Raw genomic sequence first — 10810 nt, forward strand, 5'->3', positions numbered from 1 at the left:
TATGAGGTCACGAGGTCTCAAGAGGATATACAGTAAAAGAAAAAAAAGAAGATTATTATTATTATTATTATTATTATTATCATATATTATATTATTATCATTAAGGGGCCTCCCTAGTGTAGTGGTTAGAGCACTCGTCTTCCATGCGGAAGGTCCAGGGCCCAAATCCTGCCGGGGTCGCTGTCAGCAAAGGCATGCAGTTGCAAGAGGTTCCCACCGCCGAATCAAATGGGATCAGATTCCTTAAGGAGGCCTCAGGATAAGAAGTAACTCTAGAATCTGAGCCAAGTCCTCAACAAGAGTGCGTCTCAAGCCCGTTGTAGACACGAGGTTCCAGACATAAAAGCAGACCCCTGGGAAGAGCTATGTAAAAGTGCTAATTAGAAAAATAGAGACAGTAGCCAGTTGATATACTTCCAGTTATTTAATTTCAATTAATTACCCGAGTGTTTTAATTAATGAAAAAAAAAAAAGCTTAATTTCTCCACAGGCAAGATCATATATACACTCAACAGATATGAACCATAAAATGTCAAATAATAAATGAATAATAAATAAATTCTTATTTAGCCTATAATTAGTGCCAAATCCCAGTGCCAAAGATTCTGACTCAGATAGAGAAAGTAGCACAAATACTGAGACTGGAAAGGACAGTACGGTTAATAATAGCCTACTAAATATTGCTAAATGAAAAATATTAATCTCCTAACACTGGTATTTGCCTGTGTGTGGTATTTCAGTGAGCCTACAGTAGATGGGGTGCAGGAGCTGACTCCAGGGCATCGAGATGATGCTCTACAAAGCCAAGCTCACCTTCTGCCGCTCTGTGCTGCGATGAATATTCATATATGATTGTTAAGCCTCTGGAGTGACAGCTGGGCTTTTGTTCACTGTGTCAGTGTGTTAGTTACACTGTTAACACCAATCTGTGTGTGTGTGTGTGTGTGTGTGTGTGTGTGTGTTTGTGTGTACCTTTGTGGACTGAATTTAGTATAATGACTATTTCATTAACCTATCTCCCCAGACAGCAGTGAATTGGTAAGTGAGGTTTCCACCACACAGACACACACACAGAGTCATTAATGTTTGCAATCTGACAGGTCGGCAGTTCTCTGTGCTCCTGTTGCCTCTCTCTGTTACCACAATAAAGCTTTCACTCTCTTCCTCTCCTCCCTCCTCATTTTCTTATTTCTCCTTACGTATGTGGGACTGTTTGTGTGTGGACGGGGTGGGGGTGGATTTTAAAAAAGGGGCAGGGGTGTCTTGAGTCAGGGGGGAGTCTGTGTAATCCAGTTATTATAGTGATCTGGGTAATTTAATCTGTTCTGATTAGGATTAGGCTTCATTCAGTTTAATCCAGTTGAAAAAATCTGCCACACCTGAGCTCACTGGCTGATAAACACCAAACAGTAACTGAGATATAAAAGTCATTTAATGTGAACTTCAGAGTTTCTCACCATAAAGCAGCGTCTCTGATGATCACCACCTAAATTAGAGATTTAACCACTTTATTTTATGTTATTTCACTTAATTTACTGACATCTGTAGAGGGAAAATTAAAGGAGCAGTCTGTAAGATTTAGGGGGATTTAGGGCCTGTGTCTTCATAGCATTTCAGTTGTTCCCGATGAGGAGAGAATGTATACAGCAGCATGCGGCCCCAATCCAGCATCTTTTTTTTTTTATAGAGTTGTTCAGCCACTCCAAGCGCTTTTGGTTGAAAATCTCTGAACATTTCAGAAAGGCACTGGCGATGTCACTGCTGCTTCTTTAGCTAGGCCACTGTCACAAGAGTGACAAGGCTAATTTATACAATGTAAAATGCCATAGGCTTGTGCTAATAACATTAGCATGTTGTACAGGGAAAATGTGTTTAGTATAAGACGAGCATTTGTGAATGCTGCGAGTTATAGTGAAGCCAATTTGTGTACTTGTGTTTTAAATTTTCTCTATTAAGTCATGTTTAACGTGTGTTTAATGTGTGTTTTGTGTTTTGAAGTTTGGTTAGAGGTCATCTACTTTTTTCTCTACTGAAGTGGGGTTATTAATGCTGATTTTTTTTCTAAATATTTCATTGCCACACTCATTGAAAATAACCACTCATTGTATTGTGTGATCTACTGTGTGTGTATGTTTATATGCGTGTGTGTGTGTAAGCATGATAGTGCTCTGCTGCAGGCTATAGCCGGCTGATTAAATTACCCCACTGTCTGTCGGGAATTAGGGGGTTGCAAATTACCCCACTGTCTGTCGGGAATTAGGGGGTTGCATTGACAGCTAATTTGGTCCAAAGACGTGTTGTCATGCTGCCATGGGTGGTGCTGGGATAGTAGGGGTGGGGGTGGGGTAGTGGCAGGTTGGGGTGCTGGGAAGAGGGGGGGGCAGGGAAAAGGGAATTAGGATGAAGTCTTCTCTCTTGAGCATCTTAATTAGATCAAGCTCCTTCCTGTATGAGCACCCATGTGAACCCAACACAGCAGGTATGAAATCTATACACACACATGCACATAGATTTACACAAAGGGCAGTGCTGGACTCCTTAACAGAAAATTTACATCATGGCTTGTCTTCCTCTCCCTGCTGGTACCCCTGGGGCCGTCTTCCAGCAGCCTTAATTGTCCCACTTCCTGTTGGGCTTGGCAATCATACCTCAAAATACTGTTTTGTAGCATATAAACTAGAAATTGAAAGATTAAGTTTCAACATATCTGCTACATATGAAATGTATAAATGTAACATTTGTGGTTTGCAGAAACGTACAACTTTTATTCTGGTGACAGGGTTTCATTTTTCCTGTTATTTGATCTGTCAGCTGTTATATTTCCTATAAATTATATTTCCCAGAATGAAAGTCTTCTCTACACTGCTCGCCTCCAAAGATATCCACGGTCTGGGCCTCTTTATATCAACACAACGCAAACAACACTAGAGACCAGTTACACATGGTCAGATATTTCTTATTAAAAAAATATTTTCAAGACATTCGGTGACGTGGAAGACGGTTTTCTGCTTATATAGCAACATATATTGTGGTCCCTTATTTCCCCTGACAGACGTTTTGGACATTTGTGGACAGAAAATACACACACACACACACACACACACACACGGAATGACTCAGTTTGATATCAATTTCCTGTCCGTGTTTGATTTAAGTGAAGATGTTTGACAAGGTTAGATTGTTCTGATTAGTGTAAGTGTGTGTGTGTGTGTGTGTGTGTGTGTGTGAAGGATACAGGAGGAAATAGAAGACAACCTGAACAAAGGAATTACTGATTGCTGAGCTCATGTAGAGGGTGAGCAAGGGATCTAAATCACGGTGTGCTTCATCTGGTGTATGATAAAAATAATAATCACACCAGAAGTTAAACAAGAGATTGAATAACGCTGTGTGGAGGACAGAAGAGGAGACGAGGCCGAGCTTTCATTCATAATTTGCTGCTGTTGGCCTAACGAGTTTTTTAAAAATAGTCCACAGCTGTCTCCAGATAGGAGCGATGATACACTCCACATTTTGCTGACACTTATAACTTCAGCACCTACAGTTTGTTCCATATGAAAAGACGCCTGGTCAGTAAGTTTCCTCCAGAATGACCTTCTTCAGTCCTCCTTTATACTCTGAAATCTGATTTCAGTTTGAATCCAGGGCCACCAAATGTGTGTCTGCTGCATGAGTCATCCAGATCGGGTGACATCATATATATGTCACTCTCTGAGTTTGTGTTTGTGTGTGTGTGTGTGTGTGTGTGTGTGGGGAGGTGTGCAGCAGACATGAATGCATGAATCATTGTATCGTTCAGTGTATTTGTCCTCAGGGAGTGAACTCTGACACCAGACTGCATGGATTGTCTCTCAGTAGGCACCACAGTGGCTCAGCGTCTCTGTGTTTCCACTTGACTCTTTTTCAACCTTTGTAATATGGAGAGCCAATTTTAAAAACATTTGTTTATTATGATTAAAAATCAGGAATTCAGACTGCATCTTTGCACAGCAGTTGTTTCTTCATGTCTGCTTTGTCTCTTTGTCCTCTCTCCCTCCATCCCTGTTGTCCATGTATCACAAATGAATTAATATTGTGTGTCCAGACATGCCAATGTCCTTCAGACTTGCTCACTAGACAGAAAGGTTAATGGTCAATATCAGCAGTGTGGTTAATAATCAATACAGAGGTAGAGATATGGAAATATGTCTGCATGGAGGGGCTTAAGGTAGTTACAATGGACCCCAGTGCATGCTATATTTGTTATACGCCTGAACTAGCTATCGTCACATGATCAAATAGAGTCTTGACACTGGATAACACCATCATACATATAACCCAGAAATCATCATCACATATATAGGACAAAATACCAATGGAAATGAGGGATTATTCATTTAATTCTTCTCAGCTTTTCAGTTTAAGGACACTGTATCCATAATTATGAAAGGGTTTGTGCTTAAATGTTTTCTTTTAATTTAGTGAGTCATGATGTGTTGATGAGTGACTAATGTGGAAACATTAGTGGTGTGGACAGGACTGTTTGCCCTCCGCCTGCTGGCAGAAGTTTAATACTGAGTAATTCAAAGTAAATTAAATTAGAGAGACTAAGTACCTTCATCTGCTCGATATTACATTTCCTCGAGAGTGAGTGTGAGAGTTTATTTATGTGTGTCATTGTGAACCACACAAACCATAATATATATACCTTGGCTTATTGATTAATATAAGAATGAATTTGGGTATTAGGCATTAAATATTTGATTTATTTATTTTTTTCGCACAAGGTTTGTTTTTGCATTTTAAATAATAATAATAATGATCACTGATTTTTATAAATAATTATTATATATAGATAAATTCTAAATAAAAAATAATTTAAAATAAATAATAAATAGATAAATAATACATCACAGATACATTTGGAAAAATACAAAATGCCCCTCCCCCAGTGTTTTTGCACAATTAACAATTACAGGTACATTTAAAGAAATTCAATGTGATGAAAATTGTAAGTGAGATACAAAAAAAAAATGCAACAGACAATCAAAAATGTTAAAAAAAAAAAATCAAAACAAATGAGTAATAAGATAAAATAAAATAAAGTAAAAATAAAATTAAATGAAATAGAATAAAATAAGATAAAGTAAAGTAAAAACAAAATAAAATAAAATAAATTGCTGCAATTTCTTTTAAAAACATGGGCAAAAAGGCAACGAGCAACTTGGTAAGACACATAAAAAAAAAGATTTAGAAAAGTATTTTAAAAAATGTGAAAAAAGCTAAAGAAAACCTATATTTATAAATATTATTATTATTTAAATTTATGTTACAGAATTTTAACTATCTTTCTTTTCTTTTTTAAAACTAATTTTCTTGTTTTTAATTTTATTTTATTTTATTGATTTCTTGCTATTTTTTGGGGTTATTTCTTCTTTTGTTGCTCATTGCCTTCTTCCTATATATTTTTAAATAAATCAAGCCAATTTGCTCAGGTTTCAAAGGGTTAAATTAGAGCAGACAATGCATCTCTGTCTTTAAAAAGTCAAAAGAGAGCTTGTTGAGGATCAAATTTAGCCCCCAGGCCTTGTTTTGGATTGCCCCATTTTACCAGTTAACCAGAACAAAGTAAGGCTGATGATCAATCGGGGCATTTTTCACATTGCGTCCCTTTAATTCAGCGTGTCCTCACAGACCGCCATAAACACATGTGTCTGTGGGGACAGAGTCGGGTCACAGGAGAGGGGACACAGAAAGAGGTTAATAAATGAGGAGAGATTTATGGATACGCTGGTTATAAAACTGATTAGCTGTGACATTGTGAGTGATGCCTATTAGTGCATGCAACATATGACATGCACACACACACACACACGCCCACACACTCACACACTAGATACATGTGTTGAATTATATGCTTGTGCTATGTAAGTGTTGTTTGTCACTTCCATAGATATGCACATACAGATGAGGGGCTCGGCTTTGAGCTCTTCAGTAATCTGCCTGCGTTTTCACTAAGAACACCCAAGGACCTATTGATGAGCTGTCCACATAACACACTTCTCTCTGATTTACAGCCCACACACACACACACCCACACCCACACATATTCAGTGTGACAGTAAGAAGAGAAGGAGACATCAAGGAGAAAGAGACAGTCAGAGAGCTGTGGTCAGATGAGTAAGCAGAGTTCTGCTCCTGACTCGCCGGGAACAAAATCTATCACACAATTCACCGCTGAGGGTCACTCAGTCCTGGGGTTGTCATGGTAATGAGAATTTAATAGCCCAGACTTTCTAACGTTTGTGTATTTCAAAGCATGTGTGTATACATGTGCATGTTGGATGAGTTGGGTCGATGGCTTTTAGGCATGTTATCATGGGCAGCCCCCCTCTGCCTTTCCACTCCAGGGATTTCTCTCTGCAAATTTGTGTCTGTTGCATTTGAGAGCTATTGACCTCCATGCAGACCTAGATCAAAAGTAATGTTAAGAGCGCTTGTTTTATACACCCTGGAGTGCCAGCCGGGAGGGGTTTAGGGCAGTCCTACAGCCAGTCTTCTCACTGATGGTCTTGTTTGCTCATGTAGCTCACACAGAGCCATCAGTGTTAAATTGAAACTGTTTCATAATCAGTTAAAACCTCCTTGCAGTTGCTTGATGATGTGATTAAGCTCATTAATTTTCTCTTCATTAACTAATTGATTAATCAACTAATCGTTTCAGGTCTGATAAACACAATCTGAATTGTTCCCGTGCGATAAACCGCCCTCATTACTTTAAAACAAATGCCTAAAAATAAACTCAGTTGCATCTGCTTTCAGTCTTTGGTGCTTTTAGAATTTAATTTGCTGTGTATCCTGAATGGTTATAAATGCACTGTCTATGCAGAGTTTTTCCACTACGGGCAGAATATAAATCTCCTTTTTTCTCACAAAATGACCAGTGATGTCAGAGTCCTGCGGAGCTTCATTAAATTTTAAAAGAAACACTTCTGAGGAAACAGCTGAGATAATTTGAGAGTCCATTATGATTCGTAAACGCCGTCGCGGGCCACCTAATCAAGCTGACAATGCTGTAACCTCTGTTAGCCCTGTGTCAACAAACTGCCGCTGGTGCCTGAATGCACCACGACAATATGACACCAGCAACTGTTTTTAGTTAATGTAACTGAATATGTGCAGTGACTTGTAACTACCAACAATGAAACATCTTTTTGACTTGATCTTTATATGTATATTTAAATAGATTGATCAACTGTGCAATACACTCACAATAATGTATACATTCATACTAGTTTACTGGTATTGACAATAACTGTGATATTTAAAAGTGAAGTAGTTACACATCTGATAATATCGTGTATTCCATCCAGTGCTTCTTAAATCATTTCCCCTTCTTTCTGTTATCACTTTGTCTCCCCTCCCCTGTGCCATCTGGTTCCCTTTTCACCATCCATTAGGTGTAATTGCTCTTTTTGTTTGCTTTTGTTAGTTATGGTTACAGATTCTCTCTCCACCTCCTGACAGTTGTATTTTGAGTGCAATTTATTTGCAAATAAAGAGAGATAAACAAAGTTAAAGATGAATTTCAGTGATAGAATAATTTCATTTATTTATTCTTTCACATTTTCTATTGATATCGTGATTATGATGTTATCCTGAACTCTTTTGGCTATGATAATCATGTACTGAAAATGTTATCTAGTGCTAGCCTTAATTTATACTGCACATTTCAGCTAATATACTTATTTAATTCTTATTTATACTACTCTTGCATGTATATTTAACACACTTATAGATCATATGTCCAGGCCAGCTGTGAGGATATACAGGCAGGAGAACAATATTTTCACAAGTGGGCCCCTCATCCACACCAACCAGAGGTGGAGGGTCCCTATACGTTTTTATACTTCCTGCAAATATAACCCATAGCAACCCATGCAGTATAACATGGTTAGTACCAATGGATGCCTTAGGTCCTTCAGTTTAATATGATACCAGTGTCTTCACCACAGCTTTAAAACTGCATGTGATACAGCAGGTTTAATTTGTTAAAAATGACTCTGCCTCACTTCTCACCTTCAGCTCTGCCTGTACCTGCTGCGTCTTCACATTTTTCTGCCAGACATTTGGCTATTGCTTCTCAACTCCTTTCCTTTTCTTGTTCACTCTGTACAAATAGCAGTTCACCTCACATGTTTTCATCAGCAGCACTTGTGTGTTCTGTGCATCGTGCACCTGACCCATGTCAGATGGACTGCACCATTTCACAATACCTGCAGGGGAATGGGAGTATCAGATGGCAAGTGTTTTAATGGCATGTGTTTTAATTATAAAATTACATTTATTTATCATGTAAATACATATAACTCTTGATTTAAGTCAAAAAATGTCAATAAGTAAATTGTTGAACTTGATCCCATATAAGGGTCAACCACAGACCTTTTTATGGTCCCCCCTTGGCCTTTGGCCGGGGTCATCTGTACCCTTTGGTCCCACCTGTCTATGTCTAAGCTTTTTTATTTTTTTTATTTACACTGTGGCTATATCCTCCTGAGACCCTGTATCCTCATATGATGACATCACATTTTTGGTTTCCTGCACCTTATAATTCATTCTACTTAGTCTGGGGCCATTTAGTGGCCATTTTGGTAAGCAACCGGAACCAGGGCGAGAGAGACAGGATCCGGAATTCGATGGATGCGCCTTTCCGTCAAAATAAAAGCACCAAGCTAATAAAAATGCAGTGAAACTTTTTAATTTAAAGAATATAATTTACAAGAAAAGCCCCAAGCCATTAAGTTAACCTTTTTCTTTTATTGTATTTAATTGTATTACAAGTTATTGTCTATTTCAGTTGCCTGTTTTATTTAATAGGCACTTGAGTTTTGTTCATTATACCTGTAGTTTGTAAATGCATTTTTTCGATAAAGTTTGGGGCGGTGGGGGTGGAAGAGAGAGGAAAACTGGGTGATGTTCGCCATGTAGCATGCTCTATCAACCAAGTTTCTTGAAGAACCTCTTCTAAAACAGACTGTTGTACGTTCATGTTTAAATGATTAAAATGTATCGATCGTGGCGACAGTCTTCACTCTTCTTTCTTTTCCGATTCAACTTTCCAACGTGGAGAAACCGGAGACGGAAATTGATGGTGCGCCAGAATTTAAAGTTTTACTTTAGTGAACACTTTCACTTTGGTGAATTTGGTGAATTCCAGATCCGGTCTCTTGACCGGAACCAGAATCCAGACAAAATTCAGAGTGAATGGAAACCAGGCTCTTTGCTGTACGTGAAGAGCCTGGTGACGCGAGGCTACATTCTACTTAACTTAGACCTGTTGTCCTCATTCGTGGACACTTTTTTGTGCCATCTAGTGGTAGTAAGACCACAATACACTAATCCATGAAAAACAAGATGGCAGCCATCTCTGCCAAGTCAGTCTGCAGTCGATCCTGACACAAAAGTGGACAAGGTCCAAAACCTGATCACATTTTATGGTTGAAACTTGTTTATTTATGGTTAATAATGTTTGTAGTTTGATATGGCAACAAATTTGACCAATTTCGGCAACAGTAACAAGCTAAGACGCTGTTAATTAGGAAGTACTCATTTGAGGACATTGGGACTTTATTATTGTTGACAATGTTTAGTTCTTATACTCATAAGGTCCTACTGATTCCAAACAGCTAGGAGAAATTAAATATGCAAACCAAACAGAAGTCCTGGTCTCAGGAGGAAATATTGTAGCATATTTGTACGCATTTCTTATTTTCTCTCTCTATTGTGTTAAATATTGTAGCATAATGCACATATTACTCCTTTTTTGGGTTAATTTTTCACATAATTTCTCCTTAAAAGCAAACATATTTTTGTGTCTGTACAGAAGAACGCTGTATAACCTAGTTTGTTTGTTGTGTCAGTGTGACAGTATTGTTTTGGAGATCTTGTGGTGTGTATCAGGGGGTTTGGTTCATGATTTATATCCTCTGTTTACCCAGCATATGATAGTTTAAATTCATACACTACTCCTCCAGTTTAAGTCCAGACAGTCTTTCTTACAGTTAAGCGTTTGCATGAGCTTGTGATGAAGTGCTGCTGCAGGTTCTCCACACAGTAAAAGACAGTATTAAAGATTATAAAGCTCATGTCTCATTTCCTGAGTGTTTGTGTATGTCCATATGTGTGTGTGTGTACCACTATAGACACACACAATTCTAACAGAAAAAGAGAGGCCCAGTTGTTGGGGCTGTAGCTTTTGAACTGTCCCAGTGATGAAGATGGAGGGCACAGTTAAATAATACCTCCAGACGTGCATATAGGAGGCCCCTTCTATACCTCCAGGGCTCCAGAGGGAACAGGCTGAGCCTCACAATGCTTTACCCCAGAGAGGCCTCACCCTGCTGGGCTCCTGATGGCTGCACCTGGCCCCTGCAGCTTCTGAGCAGAATAAAAGCACATACGGTCCACATCACATAAACCAGCTGTCTATCTATTTCTACCTCATTCAAACAAACTGGTGTCTTTGGGGACAGTGTGTGTTATCCTTTTTTTCTCCTCTGTTTTCCCCCCGATGTTCTGGTCCTGTGTGTATATGTGTGTGTGTGTGTGTGTGTTGTGGGATATCATTTTCCACCCTAAAGGGGGTCTGAGTAACCCTGTAACCAAGCCTCCACCTCCTCCTGTGCAATGAGAGGTAGGCTTTTTAGGAAAGATCATACAGAAATATTAACTCTCCCCCCTCACTCTTCCTCTCTTTGTGTGATTTTTGATACACATTTGAGCGCTGCTGACAGCTCGTGCCTCGTGGCTAATTCAGATATCATCTCACTCA

Source organism: Epinephelus moara, chromosome 14 (assembly GCF_006386435.1).
Source record: "Epinephelus moara isolate mb chromosome 14, YSFRI_EMoa_1.0, whole genome shotgun sequence".
In the NCBI taxonomy this organism is placed as follows: Eukaryota; Metazoa; Chordata; class Actinopteri; order Perciformes; family Serranidae; genus Epinephelus; species Epinephelus moara.